Source organism: Platichthys flesus, chromosome 13 (assembly GCF_949316205.1).
Source record: "Platichthys flesus chromosome 13, fPlaFle2.1, whole genome shotgun sequence".
Taxonomy (NCBI): domain Eukaryota; kingdom Metazoa; phylum Chordata; class Actinopteri; order Pleuronectiformes; family Pleuronectidae; genus Platichthys; species Platichthys flesus.
The window spans coordinates 23,565,534-23,575,435 of NC_084957.1; the positions used below are offsets into that span (position 1 = coordinate 23,565,534).

Consider the following 9,902-nt stretch of genomic DNA (forward strand, 5'->3'; position numbering starts at 1 on the left):
TCTGTAGTTAAGGGAGCAACGCATGGAGTGATGTGTAGATTACTAGTTTGATGATGCATGAGGAGAGGCGGTGGTCGAGTGGCAGAAACTTGGACTATGGGCAGAGAAGGTCTCTGGTTCGTCTTTGGTTCGACTCCATGGAGAGACAACAAAAGTCGAACCTGGATTGATCTGTCCAAAAATCCAAGAGTCTCCCTACCCTCTCTAGTGCCCATGAGCAAGGCACCTCACTCCCCCAACATCTGCTCCCCCGAGCGCCGTACATGGTCGCTCACTGCTCTGTGTGTCCTGCACCAGATGGGTAAAAAGCAGCGATTAAATTTCCCTACCTGCATGAGTGTGCCTTTGCATGTCTGTGCATGTGTTTGGGATGAATAAATGGATTTTAATGTTAATCTTTTAATCTTAATCAGTTGTCTTCCAGTTGACCAGCATGAAGCTGCAGATCTCCACCATGTTGCTGCTGGGGACATCAGGAGCTGCATTAATGAGGAGCAGAAGCGTACTGTTATGAATGTTTTGTGTTGTTTATGAAGCACTACTTATTTCAGCTAGAACCGATGTACTAGGGTCTGGGTTTGTATCCTAATGGTTAAATGCACATACTTTAAATCGCTTTTGATAAAACGTGACAAAGAAATACAACATTGTACACATAGATAAAATGTCTTTCTACCTCATCTGTAATATTCAAGGTGATGATCTCCCACAGAGCTGTTGATAACAGTCCACATCAAGTCTCTCCACTTCCCTCAGTGTGAAAACATAATTATATAATTAATTGGAGAAGTGTTTACAACACTGATGTGTGGACATTATAATGTTATCACTACTGTCTAATTCACTCTACAACTCCATGACAGACTAAATAAACAATGTGAAAATAGTAATGGCGGATATACCATCCTGTATCAGAATATTGGTGAAACAGTTACTATCACATGAAACGTACACGTGTAGCGTATTGATAGTAACTCATTAAAAAAAATAATGTCACAACCAAAACAAGACTGTCGAGTTATCTTGCTTCAATCTGTTCATTAGACGTGATAAATAAATGGTAACTTTTATAACAATTACATATTACAAAAAACTTGAGGCATGTAAGCATATGATGATAGATAAAGCAATAGGTTATGTTGGATAGTTTCAAGGTTACTTACCTCTAGTTCAGCACCAGCGGCTGGCCAGAAGAAGTGGAGCAATCTTCCTTGCCGCACAGGGCAAACGCAGGCAATGTGGAGACGAGCGCTTGGTCATCGAACGTTCTCTCTTCCCCGACCGCAACAGACTTGAAATTGCCTGTGCTCGGGCCCGTTAGTGCTACAACGTAGCCCTAGTTATTATTATTATTATTATTATTTTTCTTAGCTTAAATGAATTGGCTTTTTGAGGGCTTTAATGTGCTCAAAAAGTTGTAGGAGTTTGCAGTAAATTCGAAGGCGGCGTAAAATTACGTATTCTGGAGTATTTTGAAAAGGGCGTGGCAAAATGGCTCAAGAGCGCCACCTACGGAAAAGCCCCTCATTTAGCATTCACCGATCCTCAAAAAAAACAAAGATTATTGTGTATCATGACTAGATGCACAAAAAAGTCCATCAGTGCATTATGAATAACGCAACAGGAAGCCCGCCAGTTTGACTTTAGTGGCCATTTTGTTCATATTCCATATTTTTTCTTTGATGTACTTGTCGTACAGCTTTCATCAGATCAACTTCAAATTTAGACGATCGTCATCACAACAAATTGGAGATCTAAAGTTATTGAAGGATTACGTTTTAGCAAAACCGTCTGACCGTGGTGTGGCGTTAAAGTTTGATGAAACGCCATCAAAACACAAGCTTCCATATTTCAGACATATTTTGTCCAATTGAGTCCAAACTAGACACATTCGACAAGAGTCGCCACCAGAAGACATGGGTGCAGAAATTGTGACTTACAATCACAGCGCCCCCTGGTGGTAACGCGAAATGTCTTGTTTTGGTACGTGTTATGTTTTTATGTACTACTCAGACAGCTTTCATCAGATCAACTTAAAAATTAGATGAGACTCTACAAAACAAGATGAAGATCTAAAGTTATCAGAATTTAAACTTTTCATCATACCGTGTGACCGTGGTGAGGTCTCAAAGTTCGACTAAACGCCAATATAAGCGAGCTTCTGTAACTTAGACATATTTTGTCCAATCGACTCCAAACTACACATATAAGACAAGAGTCGCGACCGGAAGACATCTACCTAGAAATCATGACTTAAAAGGAAAGCGCCCCCTGGTGGCATCAGGAAATGTCTTGTTTTGGTCATCTTACTCTTTGATGTATTTCCCTCCAGCCACTTTACTAAACCATGTCAAACTGTGTCAAATTGGTCTCAAGATATTGATAATGTAGGCATAACATTATTGTGACTTTTCATCATGCAGATTGTTAATGGCGTGGCATCAAAGTTCATCAGCTCACCATGACCAATGAAACCCATTTTAACAGAGTTACCCTGAACGCAGCATGAGACCGCTTTCGGTTTGTTACGTCTCACACTTGGATGTATTTCTCCTCATTCACTTTGCTAAACCATGTCAAACTGTGTCACATGGGTCTCAATATATTGATAATGTAGGCATAACATTGCTGTGAGTTTTCATCATGCGGATTATTCATAGCTTTGCAGCAGACTTCTTCAACTCGCCATGACAAACGAAGCTGCATTTAACACAGCTGCAAGTGAACGCCTCATGAGACTCTGAAAAAAGTTACGTCGTCACAAGCTGCGGAGCTGTGTATCACGAAGAACCGGAGAACGGTTGGCGAGTCTGGATGAGAGGACGGCGGCGGAGTCACTGTGGACGTTGTTCGCTCAGCAGGTTAGAGTGTGGGACGCACTCAAAGCTTTTTTCCCCTCTCCCGTTGTGTCTTTTCCTGTGTGAACTCTGCCGCTCTCAACAGCAGCACTGGCTATGAGCTAGCTCCTGCTAGCTCCAACGAAGCATCTCTCAACTGCTACGTAAGTTAAACGGACACTTCTGACTGACTGTGATGATAAGCAAAAGAGACACTGTGGATGTGTGATGTGTTGTACTGCATTTGTTTGATCTTTTTACTAATACTAGCTCTAATAAATACTGTATAAATTATATTTTGCTCCTGAATTGAACTGTGTTAAAGGGGTTCACATGGAAAATATATGTTCAATTATGTAAAGGGTGATTTTTGTTACTATTATACTAATGGAGATTTAGCACTTGCTACACATTGTAAGAGCAGCTGTTCAAAGGAGCACTACGTCTTTTAAGGCTCTTTATTCAGAGTCACGGTGTTGATGTCCTGTCACATGTTACAGTGAAAAATAACCGTGTCTCCCACCTTCAGTATTTAAATCGTTAATCTCAGACAGACTTCACTGAATTCTTTTGTTAAATATGAGTAAGTCATAGCCTTGTACCTTTACTAGAACAGACAGTGTCATACAGAGTTGTGGGCTTATATGCACTACCTATTTCCTAATCTGAAATGATTCTGCTCTGATTAACTTTGAACTAATATTTTATTTTTACCATTTAAAAGTCTGTTAATTACTTAACCTGGCCCATGTATGACTTTACATATCTGTGTATTGGTTTCATGTTCCTCTAGAAGGTCCAACTTGACACACAACTTGAATCCAACCAGACTGAACACTGACTCCAGGTACAGACCTGATTTCATTACTTAAAAACAATCAAAGTATTGCACATAATACATAATGTATTAAATTATAATGCAATACTTTTAATGTGAAATAGCTCCATTAAAAACATTCATTGTCATGGTAGTGCACGTTTTAATCCAAAAGCATATTCAAATACACAGTTGAATATCCACAGAAAATAAGATTACACACTTTGTCATATGTAACTCTTCCTCTACAATAATGACGATCACTTTCATGTTTCCTATCATTTTATTAGGGACAGACGAGCCTGAAGGACACAGCTGTGATGACCATGTTCTGTCTCTTATGGCAAAGCAGAAATATAAAACACTGGGTTCTTATCTAAAGTGTATCAAATCAGATCTCCACCATGTTGCTGCTGAGGACATCAGGTGCTGCAGTTCTTCATCTATGAAGAGAAAAAACGCACTGTTAAAGAATGTTTTGTGTTGTGTATAAAGCACAACAGATTTCAGATAGAACTGTTGTACTGTGGTCTTGGTTTATATCCTCATGGTGAAATGTACATATTTTAAGTCCCTTCTGATAAAAGTGCTGAAAGAAATACAACATTGTACAAATACATAAAATGTCTTTCTACCTCATCAGTACTATTCAAGGTGATAATCTCCCACAGACCTATTGATAACAGTCCAAATCAAGTCTTTCCACTTCTCTCAGTGTGAAAACATAATTCTATAATTAATTTGAGAACTGTTTACAACACTGATGTGTGGAGATTAAAATCATACCTAAACTGTCTAATTCACTGTAAAACTCCATGACATTCGCAGGCCATCTGTAGTTAAGGGAGCAACGCATGGAGTGATGTGTAGATTACTAGTTTGATGATGCATGAGGAGAGGCGGTGGTCGAGTGGCAGAAACTTGGACTATGGGCAGAGAAGGTCTCTGGTTCGTCTTTGGTTCGACTCCATGGAGAGACAACAAAAGTCGAACCTGGATTGATCTGTCCAAAAATCCAAGAGTCTCCCTACCCTCTCTAGTGCCCATGAGCAAGGCACCTCACTCCCCCAACATCTGCTCCCCCGAGCGCCGTACATGGTCGCTCACTGCTCTGTGTGTCCTGCACCAGATGGGTAAAAAGCAGCGATTAAATTTCCCTACCTGCATGAGTGTGCCTTTGCATGTCTGTGCATGTGTTTGGGATGAATAAATGGATTTTAATCTTAATCTTTTAATCTTAATCAGTTGTCTTCCAGTTGACCAGCATGAAGCTGCAGATCTCCACCATGTTGCTGCTGAGGACATCAGGAGCTGCATTAATGAGGAGCAGAAGCGTACTGTTATGAATGTTTTGTGTTGTTTATGAAGCACTACTTATTTCAGCTAGAACCGATGTACTAGGGTCTGGGTTTGTATCCTAATGGTTAAATGCACATACTTTAAATCGCTTTTGATAAAACGTGACAAAGAAATACAACATTGTACACATAGATAAAATGTCTTTCTACCTCATCTGTAATATTCAAGGTGATGATCTCCCACAGAGCTGTTGATAACAGTCCACATCAAGTCTCTCCACTTCCCTCAGTGTGAAAACATAATTATATAATTAATTGGAGAAGTGTTTACAACACTGATGTGTGGACATTATAATGTTATCACTACTGTCTAATTCACTCTACAACTCCATGACAGACTAAATAAACAATGTGAAAATAGTAATGGCGGATATACCATCCTGTATCAGAATATTGGTGAAACAGTTACTATCACATGAAACGTACACGTGTAGCGTATTGATAGTAACTCATTAAAAAAAATAATGTCACAACCAAAACAAGACTGTGGAGTTATCTTGCTTCAATCTGTTCATTAGACGTGATAAATAAACGGTAACTTTTATAACAATTACATATTACAAAAAACTTGAGGCATGTAAGCATATGATGATAGATAAAGCAATAGGTTATGTTGGATAGTTTCAAGGTTACTTACCTCTAGTTCAGCACCAGCGGCTGGCCAGAAGAAGTGGAGCGATCTTCCTTGCCGCACAGGGCAAACGCAGGCAATGTGGAGACGAGCGCTTGGTCATCGAACGTTCTCTCTTCCCCGACCGCAACAGACTTGAAATTGCCTGTGCTCGGGCCCGTTAGTGCTACAACGTAGCCCTAGTTATTATTATTTTTCTTAGCTTAAATGAATTGGCTTTTTGACGGCTTTAATGTGCTCAAAAAGTTGTAGGAGTTTGCAGTAAATTCGAAGGCGACGAAAAATTTCGTATTCTGGAGTATTTTGAAAAGGGCGTGGCAAAATGGCTCAAGAGCGCCACCTACGGAAAAGCCCCTCATTTAGCATTCACCGATCTTCAAAAAAAACAAAGACTATTGTGTATCATGACTAGATAGACAAAAAAGTCCATCAGTGCATTATGAATAACGCAACAGGAAGCCCGCCAGTTTGACTTTAGTGGCCATTTTGGTCATATTTCATATTTTTTCTTTGATGTACTTGTCGTACAGCTTTCATCAGATCATCTTCAAATTTAGACGATCGTCATCACAACAAATTGGAGATCTAAAGTTATTGAAGGATTACGTTTTAGCAAAACCGTCTGACCGTGGTGTGGCGTTAAAGTTTGATGAAACGCCATCAAAACACAAGCTTCCATATTTCAGACATATTTTGTCCAATTGAGTCCAAACTAGACACATACGACAAGAGTCGCCACAAGAAGACATCGGTGCAGAAATTGTGACTTACAATCACAGCGCCCCCTGGTGGCAACAGGAAATGTCTTGTTTTTGGTACGTGTTATGTTTTTATGTACTACTCAGACAGCTTTCATCAGATCAACTTAAAAATTAGATGAGACTCTACAAAACAAGATGAAGATCTAAAGTTATCAATATTTAAACTTTTCATCATACCGTGTGACCGCGGTGAGGTCTCAAAGTTCGACTAAACGCCAATATAAGCGAGCTTCTGTAACTTAGACATATTTTGTCCAATCGACTCCAAACTACACATATAAGACAAGAGTCGCGACCGGAAGACATCTACCTAGAAATCATGACTTAAAAGGAAAGCGCCCCCTGGTGGCATCAGGAAATGTCTTGTTTTGGTCATCTTACTCTTTGAATTATTTCCCCCCAGCCACTTTGCTAAACCATGTCAAACTGTGTCAAATTGGTCTCAAGATATTGATAATGTAGGCATAACATTATTGTGACTTTTCATCACGCAGATTGTTAATGGCGTGGCATCAAAGTTCATCAGCTCACCATGACCAATGAAACCCATTTTAACAGAGTTACCATGAACGCAGCATGAGACCGCTTTCGGTTTGTTACGTCTCACACTTGGATGTATTTCTCCTCATTCACTTTGCTAAACCATGTCAAACTGTGTCACATGGGTCTCAATATATTGATAATGTAGGCATAACATTGCTGTGAGTTTTCATCATGCGGATTATTCATAGCTTTGCAGCAGACTTCTTCAACTCGCCATGACAAACGAAGCTGCATTTAACACAGCTGCAAGTGAACGCCTCATGAGACTCTGAAAAAAGTTACGTCGTCACAAGCTGCGGAGCTGTGTATCACGAAGAACCGGAGAACGGTTGGCGAGTCTGGATGAGAGGACGGCGGCGGAGTCACTGTGGACGTTGTTCGCTCAGCAGGTTAGAGTGTGGGACGCACTCAAAGCTTTTTTCCCCTCTCCCGTTGTGTCTTTTCTTGTGTGAACTCTGCCGCTCTCAACAGCAGCACTGGCTATGAGCTAGCTCCTGCTAGCTCCAACGAAGCATCTCTCAACTGCTACGTAAGTTAAACGGACACTTCTGACTGACTGTGATGATAAGCAAAAGAGACACTGTGGATGTGTGATGTGTTGTACTGCATTTGTTTGATCTGTTTACTAATACTAGCTCTAATAAATACTGTATAAATTATATTTTGCTCCTGAATTGAACTGTGTTAAAGGGGTTCACATGGAAAATATATGTTCAATTATGTAAAGGGTGATTTTTGTTACTATTATACTAATGGAGATTTAGCACTTGCTACACATTGTAAGAGCAGCTGTTCAAAGGAGCACTACGTCTTTTAAGGCTCTTTATTCAGAGTCACGGTGTTGATGTCCTGTCACGTGTTACAGTGAAAAATAACCGTGTCTCCCACCTTCAGTATTTAAATCGTTAATCTCAGACAGACTTCACTGAATTCTTTTGTTAAATATGAGTAAGTCATAGCCTTGTAACTTTACTAGAACAGACAGTGTCATACAGAGTTGTGGGCTTATATGCACTACCTATTTCCTAATCTGAAATGATTATGCTCTGATTAACTTTGAACTAATATTTTATTTTTACCATTTAAAAGTCTGTTAATTACTTAACCTGGCCCATGTATGACTTTACATATCTGTGTATTGGTTTCATGTTCCTCTAGAAGGTCCAACTTGACACACAACTTGAATCCAACCAGACTGAACACTGACTCCAGGTACAGACCTGATTTCATTACTTAAAAACAATCAAAGTATTGCACATAATACATAATGTATTAAATTATAATGCAATACTTTTAATGTGAAATAGCTCCATTAAAAACATTCATTGTCATGGTAGTGCACGTTTTAATCCAAAAGCATATTCAAATACACAGTTGAATATCCACAGAAAATAAGATTACACACTTTGTTCATATGTAACTCTTCCTCTACAATAATGACGATCACTTTCATGTTTCCTATCATTTTATTAGGGACAGACGAGCCTGAAGGACACAGCTGTGATGACCATGTTCTGTCTCTTATGGCAAAGCAGAAATATAAAACACTGGGTTCTTATCTAAAGTGTATCAAATCAGATCTCCACCATGTTGCTGCTGAGGACATCAGGTGCTGCAGTTCTTCATCTATGAAGAGAAAAAACGCACTGTTAAAGAATGTTTTGTGTTGTGTATAAAGCACAACAGATTTCAGATAGAACTGTTGTACTGTGGTCTTGGTTTATATCCTCATGGTGAAATGTACATATTTTAAGTCCCTTCTGATAAAAGTGCTGAAAGAAATACAACATTGTACAAATACATAAAATGTCTTTCTACCTCATCAGTACTATTCAAGGTGATAATCTCCCACAGACCTATTGATAACAGTCCAAATCAAGTCTTTCCACTTCTCTCAGTGTGAAAACATAATTCTATAATTAATTTGAGAACTGTTTACAACACTGATGTGTGGAGATTAAAATCATACCTAAACTGTCTAATTCACTGTAAAACTCCATGACATTCGCAGGCCATCTGTAGTTAAGGGAGCAACGCATGGAGTGATGTGTAGATTACTAGTTTGATGATGCATGAGGAGAGGCGGTGGTCGAGTGGCAGAAACTTGGACTATGGGCAGAGAAGGTCTCTGGTTCGTCTTTGGTTCGACTCCATGGAGAGACAACAAAAGTCGAACCTGGATTGATCTGTCCAAAAATCCAAGAGTCTCCCTACCCTCTCTAGTGCCCATGAGCAAGGCACCTCACTCCCCCAACATCTGCTCCCCCGAGCGCCGTACATGGTCGCTCACTGCTCTGTGTGTCCTGCACCAGATGGGTAAAAAGCAGCGATTAAATTTCCCTACCTGCATGAGTGTGCCTTTGCATGTCTGTGCATGTGTTTGGGATGAATAAATGGATTTTAATCTTAATCTTTTAATCTTAATCAGTTGTCTTCCAGTTGACCAGCATGAAGCTGCAGATCTCCACCATGTTGCTGCTGGGGACATCAGGAGCTGCATTAATGAGGAGCAGAAGCGTACTGTTATGAATGTTTTGTGTTGTTTATGAAGCACTACTTATTTCAGCTAGAACCGATGTACTAGGGTCTGGGTTTGTATCCTAATGGTTAAATGCACATACTTTAAATCGCTTTTGATAAAACGTGACAAAGAAATACAACATTGTACACATAGATAAAATGTCTTTCTACCTCATCTGTAATATTCAAGGTGATGATCTCCCACAGAGCTGTTGATAACAGTCCACATCAAGTCTCTCCACTTCCCTCAGTGTGAAAACATAATTATATAATTAATTGGAGAAGTGTTTACAACACTGATGTGTGGACATTATAATGTTATCACTACTGTCTAATTCACTCTACAACTCCATGACAGACTAAATAAACGATGTGAAAATAGTAATGGCGGATATACCATCCTGTATCAGAATATTGGTGAAACAGTTACTATCA

At 39.6% G+C, this 9,902-nt stretch overlaps 1 long non-coding RNA gene across 1 annotated transcript; it reads left to right on the forward strand.

Annotated features, from left to right (window-relative positions):
* The first annotated feature begins 8,003 nt into the window (after positions 1-8,003).
* LOC133967423 (uncharacterized) lies at positions 8,004-9,365 on the forward strand. The gene is made up of 2 exons (XR_009924039.1): positions 8,004-8,159; positions 8,421-9,365. It is a non-coding gene; the product is annotated as an uncharacterized LOC133967423 (long non-coding RNA).
* Positions 9,366-9,902: the final 537 nt, after the last annotated feature.